This window comes from Toxorhynchites rutilus, chromosome 1, assembly GCF_029784135.1.
Source record: "Toxorhynchites rutilus septentrionalis strain SRP chromosome 1, ASM2978413v1, whole genome shotgun sequence".
Lineage (NCBI taxonomy): Eukaryota > Metazoa > Arthropoda > Insecta > Diptera > Culicidae > Toxorhynchites > Toxorhynchites rutilus.
In genome coordinates this window covers 23,339,326-23,362,721 of record NC_073744.1, presented here as the reverse complement: position 1 = coordinate 23,362,721, position 23,396 = coordinate 23,339,326, and the positions used below count along the sequence as shown (strand labels likewise).

The window sequence follows — 23,396 nt, the reverse complement described above, 5'->3', positions numbered from 1 at the left end:
GCATCAAATGGAGAGCGATGATAATTTGGCGCAAAACGTGAACCTTGAGACCAAGAAGCTCAGAAACGGTCGAGGAAAGAAGTGGTGGTCTCGGAGAGCTCTCGGCGCTTGGTTCTCTAATGAATATTATTTTCACCTCATTTTCAGCAAACTAAACCCAGCGGTGAGAGTTGTGGCGCAAGGGGTGGGCTGGCGAGCAAGTGGCGAAACCGAGCATCTTCTAATTGGTGGGTTGGAAAATTGTTACGACGTGATTCTACGCTCGTGTGGATTTCGGAGTGATAACAATGCGGAGAGAGCTAATGATGATGTCGTGTGTAGAAAGTTCCTTAGGCGTCGTGCACAAATTACGTAACGCTAAAAATGCGATATTCGGACCCCCCCCCCTCCGCTATGTAACAAAAAGTAACGCAAGACAAATTCCCTTCCCCCTTATGTTACGTAACGCTAAACTTTACACAAAGTCAATGTCGTTCGTTCAATATAAAAAAATTGGATATCTGCCCAGGTCGGAATCAAATGTTGTTACGGAAGTTCCTTATATGCAAGTAGTGACATCAGAAGAACATTCGACAAGTTCATATAATTTTGATCAAACATAGACGAAAAATTAATGCTGACATCAATTGGGATTGATGCTTCCAACCCATCTGGCGTTAAGCTGAGAGAAACAAGGACTGATATAAATTGCTGTTGATTTACACGAATGTAACTACTCCTCGGTTCAATGTAGCAGTTCCTGTCGTTACATTTCACTACTTGCAAAAGGTCTTGGAATGTCCTTACGCGACAAGCAAACCATTCGACTTAAAATCGTACTAATTCAGCTTGAACAATTTTGGAGTATGCGAACTCGATATAGTCTGCTTTGAGAGAATATCCGTCGATCGCTAGATTATTCCACACATCAGCCAACGATTCCCCTGCATACTTAAAATGTTTCGTTTCCAGTTGACCTACTAACTCCCGGGGAAGAGGAGCCATCCGACGTTCAACGATTGAAAGCACTGCGTCCTGGAGCATTTGTAGTAATGCGTATTGGATCAAGGTTCAATTGATTAAAAGAATAAATCGAAAATACCTATGACATTTTTAAAACGGGTTCTCGTCTGGTCCTCCATCCACATTAATTATGATAACTGGCTTGATTATTCCTTGAAGCTGAATCTTGAATTCAGGCGGCTCATCCTTTTAGAAATATTTTCAAGGAACAGTGTCAAGGTGCCCAAGGTGTATCCTGCGATAACAGACGGAATAAGCTTTTGTTTAGCAACCATGACAAAATCAAGATCTGTGCTTTCGGTCTGAAAAAATCGTTTTATCTTAGCTTTTCCTCAAAAAATCTGTATTAGGTTTATAAACCCAATTTTTAAGCATTATTTTAGTCTTAGTAGTTGATTGGCACAGAAATTATTGATTAGACGATGTTGATGATATTCACGTAATGCCAGGAACATTGCTTTATTGAGGTCCGATGGAAATTTATTCAGTTACCAGGGGATGCTTGTTCACATTGGACAACGTAAATACCTCTCTAGGTTATGTTCAACAACGAATTCCAGTCAGAGCGAGCGAATTCAGCATTTTCAATGGTTCGAGCTTCAATACGTCTTGTACTGGTTTAATCGCTTCTTTTCGCTTTGAGGTGTGCATTGTCAATTCATTTGAAAAATAAACTTTCAAAAGAAATGAATTTTCACGACAATATGAGTGTATTTTTGGAATTTACATTCTCTGTGCTTTAGTATAAAAAGATAAACGATGTTGTTTAATTATTATAACGCTATATGAATAAAATAGGTGAGACGGGAAAAATATTATTAACCTCAAGCCATTATTACAACGTTTTTTTTAAACAATCTGTAAATTTTGTATGAAACCTAAAAAAAATGTAATCTGCATCTACAGATTCTTGGTTTGAAAAAGTCTAAAAATCTCTAGAAATATAGATTATTATGTATATATGGTAACCCTGTTCGAGATGCTGCTGCTAAACCCATTAAAACACGTGCTTCATCATCTTGACTGAGGAAACACACCTCATTCGGTTCCAGAATCGAAGCTAGCTGCTCAAGCATATAGCGGGCGTGAATTTATTTAGGAATAAAAATGGAATTTTGTTACGTAACGATCACGGCTACTCCCCTCCCCTTGTCACATTAAATAACGCACCCCCTCCTCAGCATACTCGCGTTACGTAATTTGTGCATGACGCCTTATTAGGCTTTGAAGTAATGCTGATGAGCTTTTCGCGAACCAAATTTTACTTACAAAAAATAATTCTTGTATATATGGGATTTGAAGGTTTAGAAGGAGATGTCATTCCGAAGAGGATCCGAGAAACTGCTGACAGAAGTGTATAGTAATGCATCAAAATCCGGACGCTTAAGCGCTTACGAATATAACTTCAACTACAACAAAATTTTGACTTATCATAGCACTAAAATAAGCGTTCCTATGGAATTAGAAGGCCTTCATCTATGTTATGAATCACAGAACTCCACAAAATTATGTTATATTTGTTCAAAATTTGAAATTTCTTTCATCGTGTCGTGATTTTAAATCCGGACACTTTTTTAATCATGCTTTGAAATCCGGACACTTTTGCTTTTGAATTCGGACACCTGTTTTTTTCGCAATTCTTTGAGAGTAATTATTTATTAATTATTGTAGAACTTATTGACGGGTGCGTCATAAGTAGCGGGACTAAATGGGAACGGGTTTGGTACAAAAGTTTTTTATTAATTCAATTATTTATTGTATTTTCACAAGATGACTACTACAAGATGGCGCCATTTATATATATTTTATAGTGATAAGATTTGGAAAAAACAGGAAGTGGGTTATATCTATGGTATAACCGCAAGGGTGACGTAGGACTATCGTTGATTTAAAGATCATTTGTTTGAAGTTGAATCTGAATTCATTCTGAATGAATGAATATTTGGGGGACTTCGAAAACGAGAGCGTTACGTTGGAGGCACAAGGTTTTATGCATCCAATATTGGATACGGAAATATCCTACTGATGGGGAAGAATAATTTTCAGAAGCTATCCTGTTAATTGCGATTGATTGAAAAATCACAAAACCAAATGTATTTGGTCACAGTGTTACATGGATAGAAAACATTCAAATAAACTCTTTCACATAAAGTATTTTTAAATTCCCAGAGGAACTGGCAGATTATTTGCCGAATCTTTCTCGATGCTGAATGGCATCCGAATGGAAAGAATTCCGTGCGTGTATGTATGTGTGTAGCGGCTACTTCGATGGTCACCTTCTCTTCTCCTGAAGGATCGGCTTCTCTGTGCTCCCTCACAGTTTCAAACAAACTGCTTGATTTTCAGAGCAGATCTCGATCCTTCGTCGACCAGCACCCTCGAAACCAGCACGTCGACCAGCACGAAAAATGAATGCGTCTCACCACCAGAATATCGCTTAAGTATGCTTTTTGTGCGTGATTGAATCGAGAGAAGGCGTGATTTACGATGGCAATTTGGAAGGCTCTAGTTTGCCTTCCAAATTGCCATCGTAAATCACGCCTTCTCTCGAATGAACTCTCTGAGCTCGGAACTTTCGGCGACTGAGCAATAATCGATTGTGGGCGCATACATGCATTGGATACGGAAATATCCTACTGATGGGGAAGAATAATCTTCAGCAGCTATCCTGTTAATTGCGATTGATTGAACAATCACAAAACCAAATGTATTTGGTCACAGTGTTACATGGATAGAAAACATTCAAATAAACTCTTTCACATGAATGTATTTTTAAATTCCCAGAGGAACTGGCAGATTATTTCCCGGATCTTTCTCGATGCTGAATTGCATCCGAATGGAAAGAATTCCGCGCGTGTATGTATGTGTGTAGCGGCTGCTTCGAGATCTTCCCGGGGAACCGTGTGTGTGTTCACTCTCCTCCTGATGAATTCCCTTCTGGCCTAAGGTGCACAAACAGTCTCTTGGCGACACCGTTCATCCGCGCTTTCATGATAAACGAAGAGCTTCACCACAACAGCGACAACATGCTCAAATCGCTGTTCAATTTGAACTGAGTGGATTTCCGAGCGGCGCTCGCTTTTATACCGATTGGTGATTTCAATAGCCTGTTTTGAAAGCAATTTTAAGACTATTGAAACAAGTTTTTGGATCAGAAAGTAACAAGTATAGAACGCGTAGACATTTTATCTTTCGAATGAAGTGTTTATCATACCATTTCGTTCAGTTGTTTAGGAGCTATTAACGCTCAAAATCTCGGTCTCCGGCGTAACGCTTTCGTTTTCGAAACTTTGATTTTACACCCCGGTATAGTAATGAAAGACGTAGTCCTACGTCAAAACAATATATAAGGCGTCATTTTGTGCTGGCGGCTATTTTGGATTTTTCAGAAACAACTGTGTTCTACTAATCAATCCCTTTCTTTTGATACCCATATTGATGGGGTTCTGAGAAAATATATTATCCACTATTTTGTAACGGCCGCCATATTAGATTTACATTGGTTGGAAAAAATACATATATCGCCATTTTTTGCTGGCGGCCGTTTTGGATTTGAATTTTTCATAAATAACTGTATTCTAATAGTCAAGCCTTTTCGTTTGATACTCATTTGGATGGGGTTTTGAGGAAAAATGAAATCCCCCATTATGGATTTTTAAGATTATGAAACACACAGTTTCATAATTACTGCAGAGATAAAGTTGTGTTCCAAATTTCAGATCAATTGGTCAATAGGAAGGGGGTTAAATTTCTATTAATGTGGGACAGCGCTACAGATAAAGTTACAAAGTTACCCACGTACATTGTTCCGTCCCAACGGAAGAGAAAACCCCCCGTCAAATGCCACACCTACGATCGTCGTATGCCACGCCACCTGCGAAGAAATTACGCAGCACAGCAGAGAAAAACTAACAACAACGCAATTCGCGCTCACTATAAAAGCGAGGTGTGCTGCCCGAAAATCATCACTATTTCACCGACCATCGCGACGACAACATCCGAGGAAAGCAGCAGCAGCAACGGAAGAAGAAGCACCCGACCGAAACATATAGAAGAAGTGTAGAAGGAGAAAGAAATATATGAAAGAGTTGTTTTCGCCAGTTTTCGCCATCTTTTCCTCCACATTTCTAATTCCAAAAGAATATTTAGCCTTTCTCAAGGCTTCCGATCCAGCGAATCAACCCGCATCCGACCACGATCCCCGACGAGAGCTCCACCCGTTCAGCCAATTGGTCCCGAGCTCAGAAGTTCCCGAAAATATAGTCCACCTCAACCTAGTCTTTGTTCCCAGACTGAACATACATACAAACGGATCATATAATCGACCCCGTCCTGTATACCGGAGAATTTTGCGGTTTCCCGGATCGAAAATCTTTGCTCCACACTCCATACTCTATACTACGCATCTAACATACCCTTATGCAACTCCTTCAATGAGAAATTTAATCGTTAACTTTTGACCGTCCGGATTTAAAATTATTTTCTGAATGTGCTTTATTCCGGACATGGATTTGTGAAATTCACATTGATTTTTGATTTTTAACATTTTTTTGTTAACAGCTAGGTACCATGTTTGACACTAAACTAAATTGACACAATAGTAACTATTAGTCACATCAATTCAACATGCAAAAAATGTCATGGTTTTGGCATAATATTGAATGTAATGAAAAAGTGTCCGGATAAAAAAGCGTCCGGATTCAGAGGCATCACTGTATTATATTTGAAGAATACTGCCTAGGAGAGTTCAAATTAATCTATACGTATATATATACTAGCTGTTATCACATCCACATTTTCCTACTAAGCGCACGTTCATGGGTTCAATCGCAGATCTGTTGATCTTTCAATCTACACTTTAAAATTATTTTTTACTATAAAATTTCAGAACTTCTACCAAAACTCGACATTATAATATCAGATTATTTTCAGACACAATTCTCGTGCAAGATTTTGCATCCACTTGCAAATAACATATAACATAATTTTGGTCGGGACGAAGTTTGCCGGGTCAGCTAGTTATGGATAAATAAATAAATTCTTCTTATGCGTCTGCCGTCACCGCATCAATACATTTCATTAATGGTTGTGGATAGTTTAAAAACTCGGCCAAATACATTTTTTTAAATTTTCCACACACTGAAAAATATTTTCATTATCTTGTCCTACACTTTAAGCATATTCGCTGAAATGTTAGTTTTTTCATATTTATTCTTTCTATTTTGGCCCACTGCTTCGTTTTTCTTTTTGTTTTTCTGGTATGGAACTTTTCATATAGCACATGGACACTGACAGATTTTAGAAAATTTGATTTCTTCATAACTACATTGTGTCAGCCAGACCATTGTCGGCCGAATCGTGTCTACACTCACTTGCGGGAACTGTTGGGAGAGAACCAATAAGCAACAGTCGGTCACGTGCTTCACGGCAGGAAGCTCCCTAATTCCTCACCATTGTTGTTAAGCCACCATAAAAATATTTATGGAACCCTAAAACCTCCACATGCAAAATTTGGTTCCATTTGCTTGATTAGTTCTCAATTTAGGCAGAAATTAGTGTTTCACTAGTATGACAGCCCCCTCCTTAGAGAGGAGGGTGAAGAGTCTGACCACCATAGAAACATATATTGCACCCTAAAACTCTCACATGCCAAATTTGGTTTCTTTTGCTTGAGTAATTCTCGAGTAATGTAGAAATTTGTGTTTAATTTGTATGGCAGCCCCCCCTTAGAGAGAGGGGAGGGGTCTCAAACTATCACGAAAACCTTCCCCGGCCCCAAAAACTCCTACATACCAATTTTCATGTTGATCGGTTCAGTAGTTTCCGAGTCCATAAGAATTAAACAGACAGACAGAAATCCATTTTTATATACATAGATAGATGTATAAAAATGGATTTCTGTCTGTCTGATTCCTATGGACTCAGAAACTACTGAACCAATCGACATGAAAATTGGTATATAGGAGTTTTTGGGATCGGAGAAGGTTCTTATGATAGTTCGAGACAGCTCCCCCCGTCTCTAAGGGGGGGCTGCCATACAAATGAAACACAAATTTCTGCGATTCTCGAGAATTAATTGAGCAAATGAAACCAAATTAGGCACATGGAGGTTTTAGGGTGCAATCAATGTTTCTATGGTGGTTAGATACTCTACCCCCCATACAAATGAAACACAAATTTCTGCATAACTCGAAAACTAATCAAGCAAATTGAGCCAAAATCGGTATGTGGAGGCTTTAGGGTGCACGAAACATTTCTATGGTGAATAGACACTCCTCCTCCCTCTATAAGGGGGGGCTGCTACAAATGAAGCATAAATTTCTGCATAACTCAAGAACTAATCAAGCAAACAGAACCAAATTTGGCATGTGGAGGTTTTAGGAGGCAATAAATGTCTCTACGGCTTTTTTGTATCCAAAAATCTAAATAATTTCGCGAAACAGTACCATTTTGAGTATGTAATGAGACACTGTATAATGGCAAACAAAGCATAAATGTTCGGAATTTGAGACAATACGGTACATGGGATCACGAATAGATGCAACTTTCGACCAGAATCTTCCCATGAAAATGTCATACACGAACAACGACAATGAACACATGAGAAAGCGTAATTGAATAACCAAATGATTGCGGAGGCAAAATGCCTCTGTACAATCAACGAAAAAATTCCAAACACGCATTACACAAATTTGCTTACATTAATTAATGTGTCCCGTTAATTTATGTATCAGTAAATAATCTCGTTGACAACGTTGTATAACCTATTCATTCGGCTACCAATAGGAAGCGGTGTAATTCCATATAATTGCGCCGATCAATATTGGTAACGCACTAATATACCAATGCCAGCGGACACAACCCTGCACAGAATGCTACTCACAAACAAATTTTCAAACTTTTGCGCAATTCCACGCCGCCATTGCGTTGATAAATATTGTTCTTGAATCAATTACACGCTACAAAGACTTTCGCTGTGTTCCGTCGTCCATCCTCAAAGTTTCTTCTCGCCGCACATTCCATCTGCCCGAGCGCGAACTTCCGCTTGCTCGGATACACATTCCGAGCGTTCGGTACGGGGAGAAGCCTTAAGACAGTGGAAACAAAAGGATTGAAGATCACTCTCGAAGGGGGCAGAGCAAGAGATAATGAGAGCAGGATGGAGTCGCCTGGGGGGACGCTGGGAGGATTCCGTTTGCCGTTAGTTCTCAGATTGTTGGCAGCCGGCTTAAATCGTAAGAACACTTGTGATGTGTGAGTGGTTGCGATAACGGGGATGGAATTACTTCTACTCCTTTACTCCTCCTCTACAACCTCCCCCCCCCACCAGCTAACGTTTTTCTCACATCCGTCGAATGATGACTGCGGGGCGAGAATTAGCAGGATGAATAGACGGGATCGTTGTCGGGTGGTAAATTCGTGACTTTCCAAGAATTGCCATTATGTGAAAAGTTGAAAGTAATAATCTCGTCGGCTCACAGCGACAATCCGGGCGAAAGATGGCGTCCGGAATGGAGATGTCGTTGGAAAGAGGTGATATTAATTAGATAATGTACGTAGGAAAACGTTATGTCTACGAGTTGAACCGCGGACAGAAAAAGCATCTTCGATTATCACTACTGGAATGGAATCCAGATATCGCATGCGAACGTATAATATAATTCCAAATTCCGTTGGTGTAGCCTAATATAAGCCCGGTCTAACGCACCAAAAATTTAAAAAAAACTCTCACCGACGACTTTCCTGAGCAAAGATAAATGACTGGGAGGAAATACCCAGCGATGATTAGAAAGGTTTGAAGTCAACCTAGGAAACACGCCCAACCCATAAACGAAATTTATTTTTATTCCCCAGAAAGTGCACTTGATTGAACCGGAAGGGACGTTCGCCGAGAGAAAGGAAAACCAGTGTCGGCTTTTCCGTGAAGGCGTTGAAACGGCCCACCGCTTAAAATGCGGACAGAACCTGCCGCTGAGAGGAATGCTAGGAATGCCTCCGAGGGTGGTAACGTGTTAAAGTGAGATGTTTCATGGCTCTCGGATGTGGTGGATGCCGGTTTTGCCTCTGATCCGGGCCCGGAGGCAATTACAAATACCCGGAACGTATAAAATTGTGTGTAAAAGATGTTGAATGAAGCCATTCGGGGGAGCCGAGATTGGTTCACACGATTGGTTTCCCCTTCTTCTGGAGGGGGTCCGTTTGGGCTTCGTGTTTGGCAACAAAAAAGGGACTTTCACAAACATGGTGAGATTCGTTTTGATGTGGTTGGGACGAATTGAGAATTCGGTTGCTTGGAACCTTTTTCTTACAGCTGGAATCATAATTCAAGTTGAAGATCTCTTCGTGTTGCACTCTTTTATTTGGGTCTTTTCATATTCTGATTATCCATATTATTTGATGTAGAAAATTGAAACGTTCTGAGACAGCTGTTCTAAACCACTATTTAAGTGATGCAAAATGCATAGAACGTGGCCGGCCGAAAGCTTGAAACCCAACACCAATCCTGACATCCAACGGTGAACCTTTCACCGCACACAATCCTATTGAAACAACCCGCTGCTGCTGCTGCTGTTGCGGCAGAGTTCACATCTCATTTGTGTATGTAGAGTCGACCCACGTCGGATGCAAATTACTAGCAAATTGAAATTAAAGCCTTTGATCAAATATGTAATAAAACATTTCCCTTCTGCTGCCAGCCAACTCGGGACACCGGTTTACCTCGAGGCATGCTGTCAGCTGTCCTCTTGTCGTATCTTGTCGATTCATCTGCACCCGGGACAACACCGGTTAGACCTCGAAGCCCATCTATTACGGGATCCGGGCGTGATCACCGCCTCCTCTAGCTTCATCGACCGACGCATCTGAAAATTGAGACGTATAACGGAATGCGTGCGGTTGAATGTGTGTATTGTATGTGTACTTTCGGCTCGTTGTTTGCTTAAAACGGAAATTTATTCCTGTCCGCTGCTCCGTTCATGCTTCGCGAATCACACCGTCCGGATCTGTCGCCGTGGGTGGGGCAGCCATAGCAGAGAACATAACCAAACAGCTTGCTGACAATGAGCATATGTTTGTGCCGTTGCTGGGTAGAGAGCTGTGTCCACTTTGACCCTTTTGTTGGCTACCAGCGTATTCCTAGGCCGACACGGCAGAGCGGGTACTCCGATATGCAAACGCACACGGATTGTATTAATTTTGCTGCTTAACAGTGGAAATTATATGCTATGGTGAAAGCTTTGTCGGATCCTCGATGTGACATCCGCTGACAGTAGTTTACCGGACGACAGCTCCAGGCTCCAATTAATTTATGCTTTGAGATGTAGATTTCGACATTAACCCGCACAAACAAGGCTGGGTTTATTTCATTTCCACCAATCAAAATTATAAATAAAAATTAAAACAAAATCAATTAATCCGAACCGTTTTGCAGCAAAGGCTATGATAACCGGAATGCGACCAATAAACGAGTCCCATAAGCTAACCGATCACCTCTGGCCAACGTCAGTCGAACAGTAATTAGTGTCTCGAAAGTATAGCGATAACCATAATGATAAAAACTATCAAATTGATTTCTCTACCCCTCATTAATTGGGGCTAGTGGGAGAAACTGCTTTTTAAACAAACTGATTCTTGAACAGAATCAATTCGTTGCCCATCGGTAGTAATTGGCAATTCATTGAAACTAGTCACTTTTGAATTGTTGAATATCTAGAACAGTGATTTTCAACCGGTGGGGAATTCGCCCTAGTTGAGAATTTGCTCATTAAAAGGGGGAATTGCGCAAGGGAACAACGTTTGCATTAAAAAAAAATTAACACAAATTGCCGATTTTTCATGGGTTAATTTTTACACGCACTGACGAAACTACCCATGCAGCATCAATCATAGTAATTCATGATTCAGCAGGAAAAAATTGACAGCTCTATCAGTCGAGCTCTAACCGTAATGGAGAAGTGAAGCTACTCCGTTCAGAAGTGTGCGCGTTCAAAGAACGGTACCCCGCCGCGTCGAAAACGGATATCGTGCGGCACTTTGTGAACGCATCTACAACTTCTTGGCACTACTGAACAACAATTAGAGCATCGAAAGAATGCCTGATTCCGGATGGCCGACGACTCTGAGCGACAAGAAACTCCAAAGGATTCTGAAGAGGAAGATCGAGGAAAAAGTGGCTTGAACGCTGCGTGCGCTTGGCCGGGAGGTCGGTGCAACCGGCCAAACAGTGAAAAAGTACCTGGCGAACATGGACATACATGTCAGGAAGCGGAAGTCCCGTCCACTAGTCTCGGAGCTGCAGGCAATGACGCAGCGGCAGCGACTGAATAAGATGGTCAAGTCGATTTTCCCGGCGGATAGCGACGTGGCGGTGGTGATGGACAACGAGATCTATCTCACCCTGGATGGCAACGAATGACAGGGCACTTCGTTATTTACAGTTTATTTCACACACCAAGTTCCCCAAGAAGGGGCTGCTTTGGCTGACAATCAGCGAGAAGGGGATGTCAAAGCCGCTCTTCTTTAGCTCCGAACTGGCCGTGAACGGGGAAATTTATAGTACGAAGTGCCTCCCGGAAGTTGCGTCGTTCATCAAGAAATATCAGAAGGGCGAAGACAACATCAGCATTTCGCACGTAGTTCCACATGAAAAATCGAGATGATCATTTTCATTGACACCCAGACTCGTAGAGTATCGATTTTTGACAAAAAAAAATTTGTTTGAGATGGCAATAGATCTTGTCGTTTTATGCAATTTTAAGACATTTGGGATCAAATTTTTTTCTATGAAAACTTATATGAATTGGGTGGTTTTTGATTTTCAAGAAAATCATATTTTGACCACTTTGCGCCGCTATCCCTTAAATTCGATTGAGCTGAAATTTTGCATAGGGTGATTTTTCGAGGTGGTAAAATTTTTGTATGAGATAACTTTTCGGAATTTTAGGGTTGATTTTTTCCCATACATTCATTGGCACCCTAATGGACATACAATGTATTTATTTAGATACAACGTATCTTCCATGGAAGTATGCTTTCAAAGTGCTCGAAGTAGAACACAGTAGATCATGAAATATCCAAGTCCAAAATGGCCGCAGTACCCAATTAACCAATTACTTTTTCCCTGGGGGATTTTCGGGAGCCACGAAATCAAAACTTTGAGCGCTTTGAGGCTCCCTTATATCAGGGATTGAGCTGATATTTTTCAATCCCTGATATAAGGGAGCCTTCACGATCAATTTTCCATACATTCATTGCCATCCTATTGTAGATCTACAGTGTCGACGTCTGGTAGCAATATTCATTCAGGGAGGCATGTTATTCTCTATCAGTTTACCAGACCCGAAAACAAGCGGATTGAATAATATAATTCCGTAGTTCTACATACAAAATGCGGTCGTGTCCTAGACACAACCCCTCTCAAGTTTTTGAACAAATTTTTAACCTTCATTTTCCAACTGAATTATTTTTTATAGAATTAAGGAAGATTTTAATTAAGATTTTGGATCCTTAAAACCTATGTGACTGAGTATGTAAAAGTTGTAAAAAATATCACCATTCCTCATTGTGATTAGGGATTGCATTACCGTCCCAAAACTCAATAACCGGTTATTCGGTAATGAAAATTTCATTACCGGTAAAACCGGTAAATTACCGGCAAAAAAATACTTCAAAATAAACCATTTTCTCAAAGAAACGGCTTTTATTGATGATGATTAGTTTACAAGAAAAAAATTTCAACTTTTTGCTACTTAGTTTGTTGATTAAAGTAATACAGATAATGCTAAGATCGGAATACATTAACAAAAATTTCAGAAGAGGAAAACGCACGTTCAGAGTCCAATGATTTTGGGCGTACAGTACGAAGAGCATCGATTTCCATTGGCATGTATTTACCTCTGATGCCCTCTGTAGGACAACTCTTGTCTGAGGGTTTTCATTAATCCGTTTATAGACGTTGTGCTTGGGCTGAACGTTGATACATTTGATAGCTGCAATTCGTTAAAATTTTTCCTTGACGCTCAACTGTTCTGCAAGTTCTGCATCGTCCAGTGGATTCTTTCCCTCCTGTTGTCCAGCTACTGAATCAATTGTCAGGATCATCGTTAGGATAATCGTCAAATTTCATTATGTTACGAACAAATTCAAATTCCTGCTTGATCAATGCAGTTCGTGACGTTTGATAAAAGACGTCGGAGTCATCATTGGTTTTGTCATGACCACGAGAATGATTGTTAATATACACGAACAAATCTGCACATACCAAACGTTTTTCTGCAATTTCTGATAGTGGCTCCAATAGCTGTTCTAGCATGAATTGCAATCCAACATCAGTTACATAAAGGGCGCAGTTCTTTCAGCATTGCAGTTCAACATCGACCAGAACTGGTTCGAGGGTATCAACCAATTCCTTCTCTGCTGTCAGTTCTTCATCGTTGCAGCTTATTCTGTGTTCCGTTTTCATCGCAACACTGCCAGTTCTGTTTTTTCGACCTTGTTCTGATTCTTGAATTATCTTGAAGCGGCATAAAGGCCAATGTTATTTATGGTTTAAAAATGAAAATTGCCGAAATTAGCAGTTTTTGATTGTAAAATTATCGGTAATTCGGCAATGAAAAATTACACGGTATTACTGGTAAAACCGGTTAACAATCCGTAATTGTGATGTGATGCGTAGAAACATTTTCGATCAATTGATGCCTACATCTTTACGATCCATTGAGAAATGATCGAGTTTTAAGCAGTTGAAATTATTCATTTTCTGATTTTCTTTTACCCCTATATAATCCTGTTAGACGTAGTTCTACGTCGAAAAATCTTCCGTCTGAGTAATAAAAATCTCGTTCTCAACCTGCTGCGGAATAAAAAAAACTTTGGATACGCGTAATCTGATTGTTTTGCTGTGCTTTCGCTACAATCCAGTCCAGCACGTACTTTCTCAAGCTTCGCCAGGAATCTCTGCCCTTAGTCCAGTTAAATATCACACAGCCACCCACAGCTCCAATGTGTCCGCATCTGGTGGAAGCCAGGTGTGGGGGGTGGCGGGAGGCAGTGACAGTGGTGAACCAGCTTAATGAGGGTTAGTTCTGTTTCTTGCTTCCGCTGATTCCGCTCTTCCTACACTTGCCAACACACTCGATCCTTCTTCGATAAATCTGAACAAATGTTCCGCAGTCTTCCATTAGATGAATCCCACTCCTAAGCTGTTTGGAGAAAAAAGATCGTCAGCTGTTTAGGTTAGTGTTGGATGTGCTATCCCTCGTGCCGTTCCTTACGTGTGAGGGTGTGTAATCCTCTTTGGAGTGGTTGTATATACGGTTTGTATCCCACTGCACAGTGAACAAGCTTCGCAATGAACTGTTGTGAGAATCATTAGCACTCTACTTTGGGGAAAGTTTTTGTTCATCCATCCGTCCATCCGTTGGTAATCTTGGAACCAGACGCGCTGCGTCCAGATTGACCACCTCTTCCGCAGTGCGGTTATCGTGATCCACTGGTGTCAGTAACGAGAGTTGGCAAAGATTTGTTCACCAGTCGGTGCGAGTGGAATAATCAAATTGTCTGACAAAGACAGAATGGAGGGAAAAGACACCACGTTCTGCGTTTAATAAACACCGCCGTATTTGTTGGTGCTTCTCTTGAGAGGATGGTTGAGATTGGATCCGAAATCGAATCCCAACTATCGTCGCAATGACGCGATGAAGGGCGACGAGAGCAGCTCAAGCAGGAAATTGATTTTCTTTTGTCTCTTACGATTTTCCGCCCCAGTTGCAAATGGATAATTACCGTTCGCTTGCAATACGCCCGGGAAGGAAGCTGCCAACACTGGAGCTGCCAATGAAACTTTGAAACCCCGTGTGGATTTTATATTCCACATTCTAAATTAGGTCGTCAATGCACAAAACGGCTTGGTTTTACAGTCGAACCATAAAAGAAATGGATCTTTTTTTTAATTTTATTTCAGTCTTCCGTTCGGCAATTGGACGAGCATCAGAAGTGTGGAGTGTGGTGCGCTTTACGATCTGTTTAAAAGCGCATAAAATAATTCAAGTTTATTTAAACACAGCCCTCAACAATCACTTTTGAATACAGAAAACATAACGGGGAAGGAGAGTGTCAGCAAAAGCACTGCAAAATGCGATGAGCCTAAATGAGTGGTGCAGCGCAATTGGACTCATAATGGCTCTTCAAAGTACTCGGAGCCATAAATTTTCAACTTCTGGCAGCTTGGTGCGCCAGGTGAGGCAGTAAAAAGCGACTCCTGTCCCACGCAGACCCATTTCCGTGCCGCGCGACAGTTCCCGACCGAACGTAACTCAGAAGGAAAAATTTGGCGGAAGCAAACCGAGGAGATGGCATTGAAATATAAACTAATTAACGTCAGCAGCAAAGGAATCTTTTTATCTTTATTGCTTCTCACAAACAGAGATCCCCGCCACCCTCCCGTTTTCTCCCAAGTGCTTCAAGTTCAAGTTTTTCCCGCCCCAACAAACACCCCCTAGCCCACCAAGAACCGAGAAGGATCACTCCCAGCAAGACATCGCCGCTGAGCGCCGGTTCTTGATGTAACTCGGGTTTTATCATCACCCTCCTTACCAGAAACCAAAACGCAACCCCCCTGCCACCCCTTCAGCTACTATCTCAGGAGGGAAGCACCGCAAGCAGCAAACACATCGTTAAAAGTTGAGCAGCATCTTCAACCCCACGAAGGACCAGGGAGAAAGAGCGATGAGATTGGAAATTGATAGCTTTGAGCGTGGAATTTTTGCGCGAGAAATAGCGAAAGAAGCATTAATTGTGAATGTCTTTTGGGGAGCTGAGTCGAACGTATATAAAATTCACACATTGCAAGCTGTCACAGAGAGAGAGAGTGGTCGGGGTGGGAAAGTGCGAGGTATAAAAAAGAGGGAAGATTACTCTTAGCTTACATAAAGTTGGCTCCATTCGGTTTTCGAGAACGGTTGAATCGGAGAAAGAATGTTGCATTCGTAAAAACAGCACCGGATGAGCCGTGTTTCGAAGATTGATGAAAGCGAAAAAGCGGTCGACAGAGCGGTGGAAAGAGTTTACGAAGTTCACAAAAAAATTGAATGGAATCCATAAAACTGTAAATCATTGAGAAGGCATCAGTCGAGACATAAAGTTTCGTACGATTTGTGAATCATGGATATTTTTATGTGCGAAGGAAAACAGTTTCATTGGCGTGATTCCAATCACGTGCTTTCGCGAAGAATTTGAATAAAACCGAGAAATAGAACTAGTGACATACACAACTGTGGGTGAATTTGGTTCTTTCATTCCGATTGGTGGACAAGTCCTTGAAAAAAAACTAGCGTGGAAGCAAAATCAATTATTCATTTGAAAGTGTGGCTGATATGTGCAGAGTTGTCAACCTTCCAGTTTTTGGTGTATATTACCAGTTTTTTTAAGGGAATCGGGGTTTTTGAATTTTTTTTTAAAACCCCTTTTTTCCTTTACTTTCCCTTGGAGGATTTTTCGATTTTCAGAAAACTTAAATTTTGTCATCTGCGACATTAGTAAATGAAGTCCGAATGGGCTAATATTTTGCAGAGGGTATTTTATCGTGCAAATCAACATTTTGCGGGGAACTCCTTATGAAAAATTGTTATGACGATTTTCATTGGCATCATAAACCATATGTACGTTTTGCCTCGTATTCCGAAAAAAACGACAAAGTCCCAGAGCATCGATTTTTGACAAAAAAATTTTTTTCAAGATGACAGTAGATCTCGACGTTTCATGCAATTTGAAGACAATTGGCATCAAAAAAATAGGTGGGTTATATCTATGATCGGATTCCACGCCGACAGCTTCGAGAAGTCGCACGCGCTTTGTGTACGTCCCGTTAGTGTGATCGGATGCCGTTAGTGAAGCTATTTTTTCCCGCATTGGTGCTTATTAGTGTCGCGCGTGAACTGGATACAGTGTTCGCGATAGCAGAAAGGAAAGGTTCACTTCAGCCAAAGTTGGCAAAGCGTCTGGCTTTTGGTTTTCACCATATCATCGCCATTACTATCGGCATCAGACATCGGGGATCAATCCCACACAGTGTGAAAGCGTGAAGAAGCACTTTTTGGTGGTGGTAGTGTTCGATTGCCATCTCACTTGCGCGGAGCGCCCAGCACGCAATCAACCGAGCGTCAAGTTCAGCTGCACCGGTGGGTGCGTTTAGGTATTTAAGAGTAAATAATTTTTAAGATTTGATAGTTTTAAGATTAAGAAAAATATTGTATTTTTTAACTGCCGCATAATCATGGCAGAAGGGGAAAGAGAGTTTCCTAATATGGAAACCTCTGACTCCGAAAGTAATACCGCTTTAGTTGTGCAAACGGCGGCAGGAAAATCGCTAAAGCGAAATACCACTTCGGAAGAAGAGTCATCCCACCTCAAAAAACCCCCCTCGAAAAAACTCGCAACCCTCTCCTCTCAATCCCCTGAACCATCCACTTTAACTCAACCCCCGATCTCGCATCCCTCATCTGTGGCTTCCGATCCCCCTCAACCATCCACCTCCTCACCCCCCTCTATCGTCACCGTTTCCGCTCAACCATCGACCTCGTCTTCCTCCTCCGCTGTCTCCGCTCCCCGTGTCAAGATCTATCCGGAAGATGCATCTGGAAATGGCTCATGGGTTGTTTTCTTCCGGCCCAAACCAAACGGGAAACCGCTCAATGTAATTCAGATCATGAAAGATCTGTCAAAAAATTATTCCTCCGTGGTTGAAATTTGTAAAGTTAGACCGAACAAACTACGTGTTGTCGTGGCTGATCGGAAGCAAGCTAACGAGATTGTTGTCGACAACCGGTTCATACTAGAATATCGCGCATATGTGCCCTGCCATATCGTAGAAATTTCGGGGGTGATAACAGAAACGGGTCTGACGAGTGAATTAATAAAACAGGGAGATGGCAGATTTAAAAAGCTTCCTTTGACAAAAGTTAAAATTTTGGACTGTCATCAATTAGGAAAAGTGTCCCAGGAAGAGGGAAAAACAAAATTCACGCCGTCCGACTCGTTTCGAGTAACTTTTGCGGGTTCCGCCCTCCCTGACTACGTTATGGTGGACAAATTGAGGCTTCCAGTACGACTCTTCGTGCCAAAGCCCATGACTTGCAACAAATGCAAGTCAGTTGGTCATACAGCAGATTATTGCGCCAACAAGGAGCGCTGTGCCACTTGCGGAGAGCAACATGTTGGGAAATCCTGCAGTGCGACTGAGCATAAGTGTCCATATTGCGGGGGATCCCCACATGAGCTCTCAGCTTGTGAAACTTATAAGAGTCGCTGGGACAAACAGAAGCGCTCTTTGAAGGAACGCTCAAAGCGCACTTTTGCGGATATTTTAAAGGGCGCTTCTCCACTGGCTCAAGAACAACAACCAATCAACACACATAATGTCTTCGCCACGTTGCCAGTTGACGAAATAGAAGCGGACACAGCTAACGGGAGCACACCATTTATTTTCCAAGGGAATCCCCGGCGCAAAAATGTGACCACTCCCAAAATTCAAGCACAAGTCCCTCCGGTGATAGCCCCTGTTAGCTTGCCTAAAAAATCGAGTGCAACGGATAAGCAAAATCAGGTTCCTCCTGGCTTCCGTGGGAATAGTTCACCTTCGAATGACCCAGCACTTGACGGGACATCAAAAACCCCAAACGTCCCTGTTTTTCCGTCCAGTTCAACTTCCCAATCGGGATTTATAAAGTTGACTGACATTTTGGATCAAATCTTCATGTGTTTTAATGTTTCCGACTCCATCAGAACCATTGTCACCGCAATGCTTCCAGTATTAAAGACAATTTTGCAGCAATTGATGCAAACATGGCCCCTCCTTGCAATGATTATCTCTCTTGATGTCTAATTTAAATAGAGAGGTCGGAGATATTACTGTTCTACAGTGGAATTGTCGTAGTCTTATCCCTAAACTGGATACATTCAAATTTTTTATTCATAAGTTCAATTGTGATGTTTTTACTCTGACCGAAACATGGCTTTCTTCGCGAGATGATCTCTCTTTCCACGATTTTAATATTATACGCTTGGACCGTGATAACAGATACGGAGGGGTGCTATTGGGGATCAATAAGTGCCACTCATTTTTTCGAATTGACCTTCCACCTATTGGAGGGATCGAAGCTGTTGCTTGTCATGCAAACATCAGAGGCAAAGACCTCTGTATAGTCAGCTTGTATTGGCCTCCGAGAGCTGCGGTTAGCCGCAAGCAACTTGTTGACATGTGCTCACTCCTTCCTGAGCCACGATTAATCTTGGGAGACTTCAACTCTCACGGAACTGCCTGGGGGGAACAGTACGACGACAATCGTTCATCGTTGATATATGACCTTTGTAACAGCTTCAATATGACCGTTTTGAACACTGGGGAAACAACACGTGTACCTAAACCTCCTGCTAACCCAAGTGTTCTTGACCTCTCGCTTTGCTCGAATTCACTATCGTTAGATTGCAAGTGGAATGTAATTCAGGATCCCAACGGTAGTGATCACATGCCAATCAAAATTTCCATCACCAATGGGTCAAATTCTTCTGAATCTATAAACATGGCATATGACCTCACAAGACACATTGACTGGAATAAATATTCGGACGCGGTTGCTCTAGCCATCAATGCCATAGATGGTTTACCTCCATTAGAGGAATATAACTTCCTTTCTCGTTTGATTCATGATAGCGCAGTTCGCGCTCAAACGAAACCCATCTCAGGTTCCACCGTTCGCCGGAGGCCTCCCAATCCATGGTGGGATAGCCAGTGTTCCAAGCTTTATCAGGATAAATCGAATGCATTTAAAGCTTTTCGGAAACGTGGAACCCCTGAAAATTTTCAAACGTATGTAGACCTTGAGAATCAGTTCAAAAATTTGATCAAAGGGAAAAAACGTGCTTATTGGCGAAATTTCGTGGGAGGTTTGTCACGAGAAACGTCAATGAAAAAATTATGGAAAGTGGCTCGAAACATGAGAAATCGTTCTTCAACGAATGAAAACGAAGAATATTCACATCGATGGATTTTTTATTTTGCACGGAAGGTTTGTCCTGATTCCGCTCCTGTGCAAAAAATAGTTCGAGATATACCACAAGATAGGTGCGATCTTGATTCCGAGTTTTCGATGGTAGAATTCTCTCTTGCTCTCCTTTCTTGTAACAATTCTGCCCCAGGATCGGATCGAATTAAGTTCAACTTGCTGAAAAACCTCCCTGATGTTACGAAACATCGCTTGTTGAATTTATTCAATCGGTTTCTGGAGCATAATATTGTTCCAGATGACTGGAGACAAGTACGAGTTATAGCTATTCAAAAACCCGGAAAACCTGCGTCCGACTTCAATTCGTACCGCCCAATAGCAATGCTGTCTTGTATACGGAAATTGTTGGAGAAAATGATCTTGTTTCGCCTTGATCGATGGGTTGAAACGAATGGCTTACTCTCAGATACACAATATGGGTTCCGCAGGGGCAAGGGGACGAATGATTGTCTTGCGTTGCTTTCTTCAGAAATTCAAATGGCTTACGCCGAAAAAAAACAAATGGCTTCAGTATTCTTGGACATAAAGGGGGCCTTTGATTCTGTTTCTTTAGAGGTTTTGTCAGACAAATTACACTCTCGGGGTCTGCCGCCTCTATTGAATAATATGTTATATAACTTGCTTTGTGAGAAACATTTGAACTTTTCTCACGGAGATTCGGCAGTAAGTCGGGTCTCTTACATGGGCCTCCCCCAGGGCTCATGTTTAAGCCCTCTTTTGTACAACTTCTATGTAAGCGACATCGACAATTGCCTTACACAAAATTGCAGCCTTAGACAACTTGCAGATGATGGAGTGGTGTCTGTCGTAGGATCAAACGAATCCGACCTGCAAGGACCCTTACAAGATACTTTGAACAATTTTTCAACCTGGGCCATTGGGCTAGGGATCGAATTCTCCACGGAGAAAACAGAGATGGTGGTTTTTTCTAGGAAGCATAGACCAGCAAAACCAAAGCTTCAACTTTTGGGTAAACCGATCACTCATGCTATGTCATTCAAGTATCTTGGGGTCTGGTTCGACTCCAAATGTACTTGGGGGGCCCATATTAGGTATCTGAGTAAAAAATGTCAACAAAGAATAAACTTTCTCCGTACAATTACCGGCACCTGGTGGGGAGCCCATCCCGAAGATCTTATTATGTTGTATCGAACAACTATTCTCTCAGTGATGGAGTATGGCAGTTTCTGTTTTCAATCAGCTGCCAAAACACACCTCATTAAACTCGAGCGAATTCAGTATCTTTGTCTCCGTATTGCGTTGGGATGTATGCCCTCAACGCATACCATGAGCCTCGAGGTTTTGGCAGGCGTACTCCCACTAAAAGATCGCTTCAAATTATTATCTCTTCGGTTCTTCATCCGGTGTAAAGTTATGAACCCATTGGTGATCGGAAATTTTGAGCAGCTGATCGGGCTAAATTTTCATTCTGGATTCATGACTTCATATCATGAATTCATCTCCATGCAGGTTGATCCTTCTTCGTATATTCCCAACCGTGTTTCCCTCTGAAATTATTACATCTTCTCGAACCGCGAAAGTTCATTCACCTCTAGTATCTGAAATGACGATTTTCCCAGGCTTCTCAGTTTAGAACTATGTTTTAGGGAAACATATTCCGGCCTGCACAAAGATAAGCGAATATAAAAGTACTCGCAGCTTGCATATATTTGCAAAGCGGATTCCCACAGGCACATTGATTTTAAAATCCGTGTTAGGGAAACACATTTTGGTATGAACAAAAATACCCCCCTACTTGCATGTATTTTCAAAGCGGAAACTCCGGTTAGACGTAGTCCCAGGTCAAAACATTTTTTTAAAACCCCGATTTCCCTTACTCCCCCTTGGGTGATTTTTCGATTTTCAAAAAACTCAAACTATGACCGCTGTGCGATGTGTCTAAAACGCGCCTGCCGGGCAATTTGACCCGCCTGATTTTCTCGTAAACCAGAAAGAACAGAAAAGCAATGGATATAGGCAATCGTGCTAGTCAATAATAGAATCTTACCATGCAAGTTTTACATTTGTAACATGCTTTGAAAAAATAAGAAAAATAATTTTCTATGGAAGCAATTTTCGATGTAATTTTCTACATCATTTCTATATGGTTTTTGTTGCTTGAAACCGATTCAGAGGCGATAAGTGTGGGTCATATTTATTGAGTCGAGTACCCAGTGAATATCTCAGATGAAGAAAATGGATTCATTTCCTTCTCAATTTGATATTTTCCGCATCAGCTTACCATCGGGCAGTTTGGCATACCCTCGATCGGGGCAATTTGCCCGCTTTAGGCCGTAAACATTCTCACGAGAGAAAGAGCTTGTATGTGAGGGATGCCAGATGATTTTTTCAAATATCTCTGCATGGCACGAATAAATGTCTTCAAATGTAATCATGGAGAACAAAAATGAGCAAACCATCACGATATTTCAAAATCATGTTCGCTAAATCACACAAACAATTGTTTTCACATACTTCGAAATGACCTCAGTATGATTTCACAAAACTAATTACCTTCAAAACGAAAACATGTCTTCACATCTGGCATCTATATTATGTGCTCAGAGAATGCAGGAAAACAAGAACGCGGACTGAAGAATTAACGCACGAATACTGGGAGAACACGCTCACCGGAGGAACGGTTTCTTCTTTTCGCTGGTGGGCATGAAGGGAATAGATTGGTGGAATCTCTCATTCATACAAGCTGTTTCTCTGAGCTTTATAGTCTCTGAGAGAAACAACTCATGGGCATATTATACTTTTGCTGAACTTTTTAACACCGTATGATTGGAAATTTAGAATTTGAGCGCCTTAAAAAATAAAATTCGTAGCACTTTTGTTATTCAGTATCTAAAATACAGAATGATTACAGATGACTAAGGGTTAACTAATCTACGTACTGACGTAGTGGTTACCTTCAATATTAAGAGCACGGTCAATTAAACCCATTTTCGCTTAGGGGGTGCGTATTACACACTTCTTCTATAAATGAAGTTCGATTGAGCAGATATTTTGCATATGGCAGTTTTTCTTGGGAATCAACATTTTTAATCAAGTTCGCTTTGAAAATTCGAGATTGCCATTTTCATTGGCACTCTAATATACAGCCATTCCATGCCAAACGATATAGTGGTTCTCAGATTTTCCTGAAAAGTGTTAATTTTGTTCTTTGTCACAAAACATTAGACCCGCATTTTTTTTATTTTTCCGTTAGGGTGACCATTTCCATTTTAGGGTGGTTCGAAAAATCAATTATTTACACTTTTTCCCAAAAATGACTTTCTTTTTCAATTCATAACATTTGAACCACTGTAATTAATTGATTGTAGTCATTTT

At 41.3% G+C, this 23,396-nt stretch overlaps 1 protein-coding gene across 2 annotated transcripts in view; it reads left to right on the top strand.

Annotated features, from left to right (window-relative positions):
• The window catches only part of LOC129769870 (uncharacterized), a 348,536-nt gene that overhangs the window by 78,344 nt on the left and 246,796 nt on the right, over positions 1-23,396 (top strand). The gene's annotated exons all lie outside the window — the stretch shown is intronic.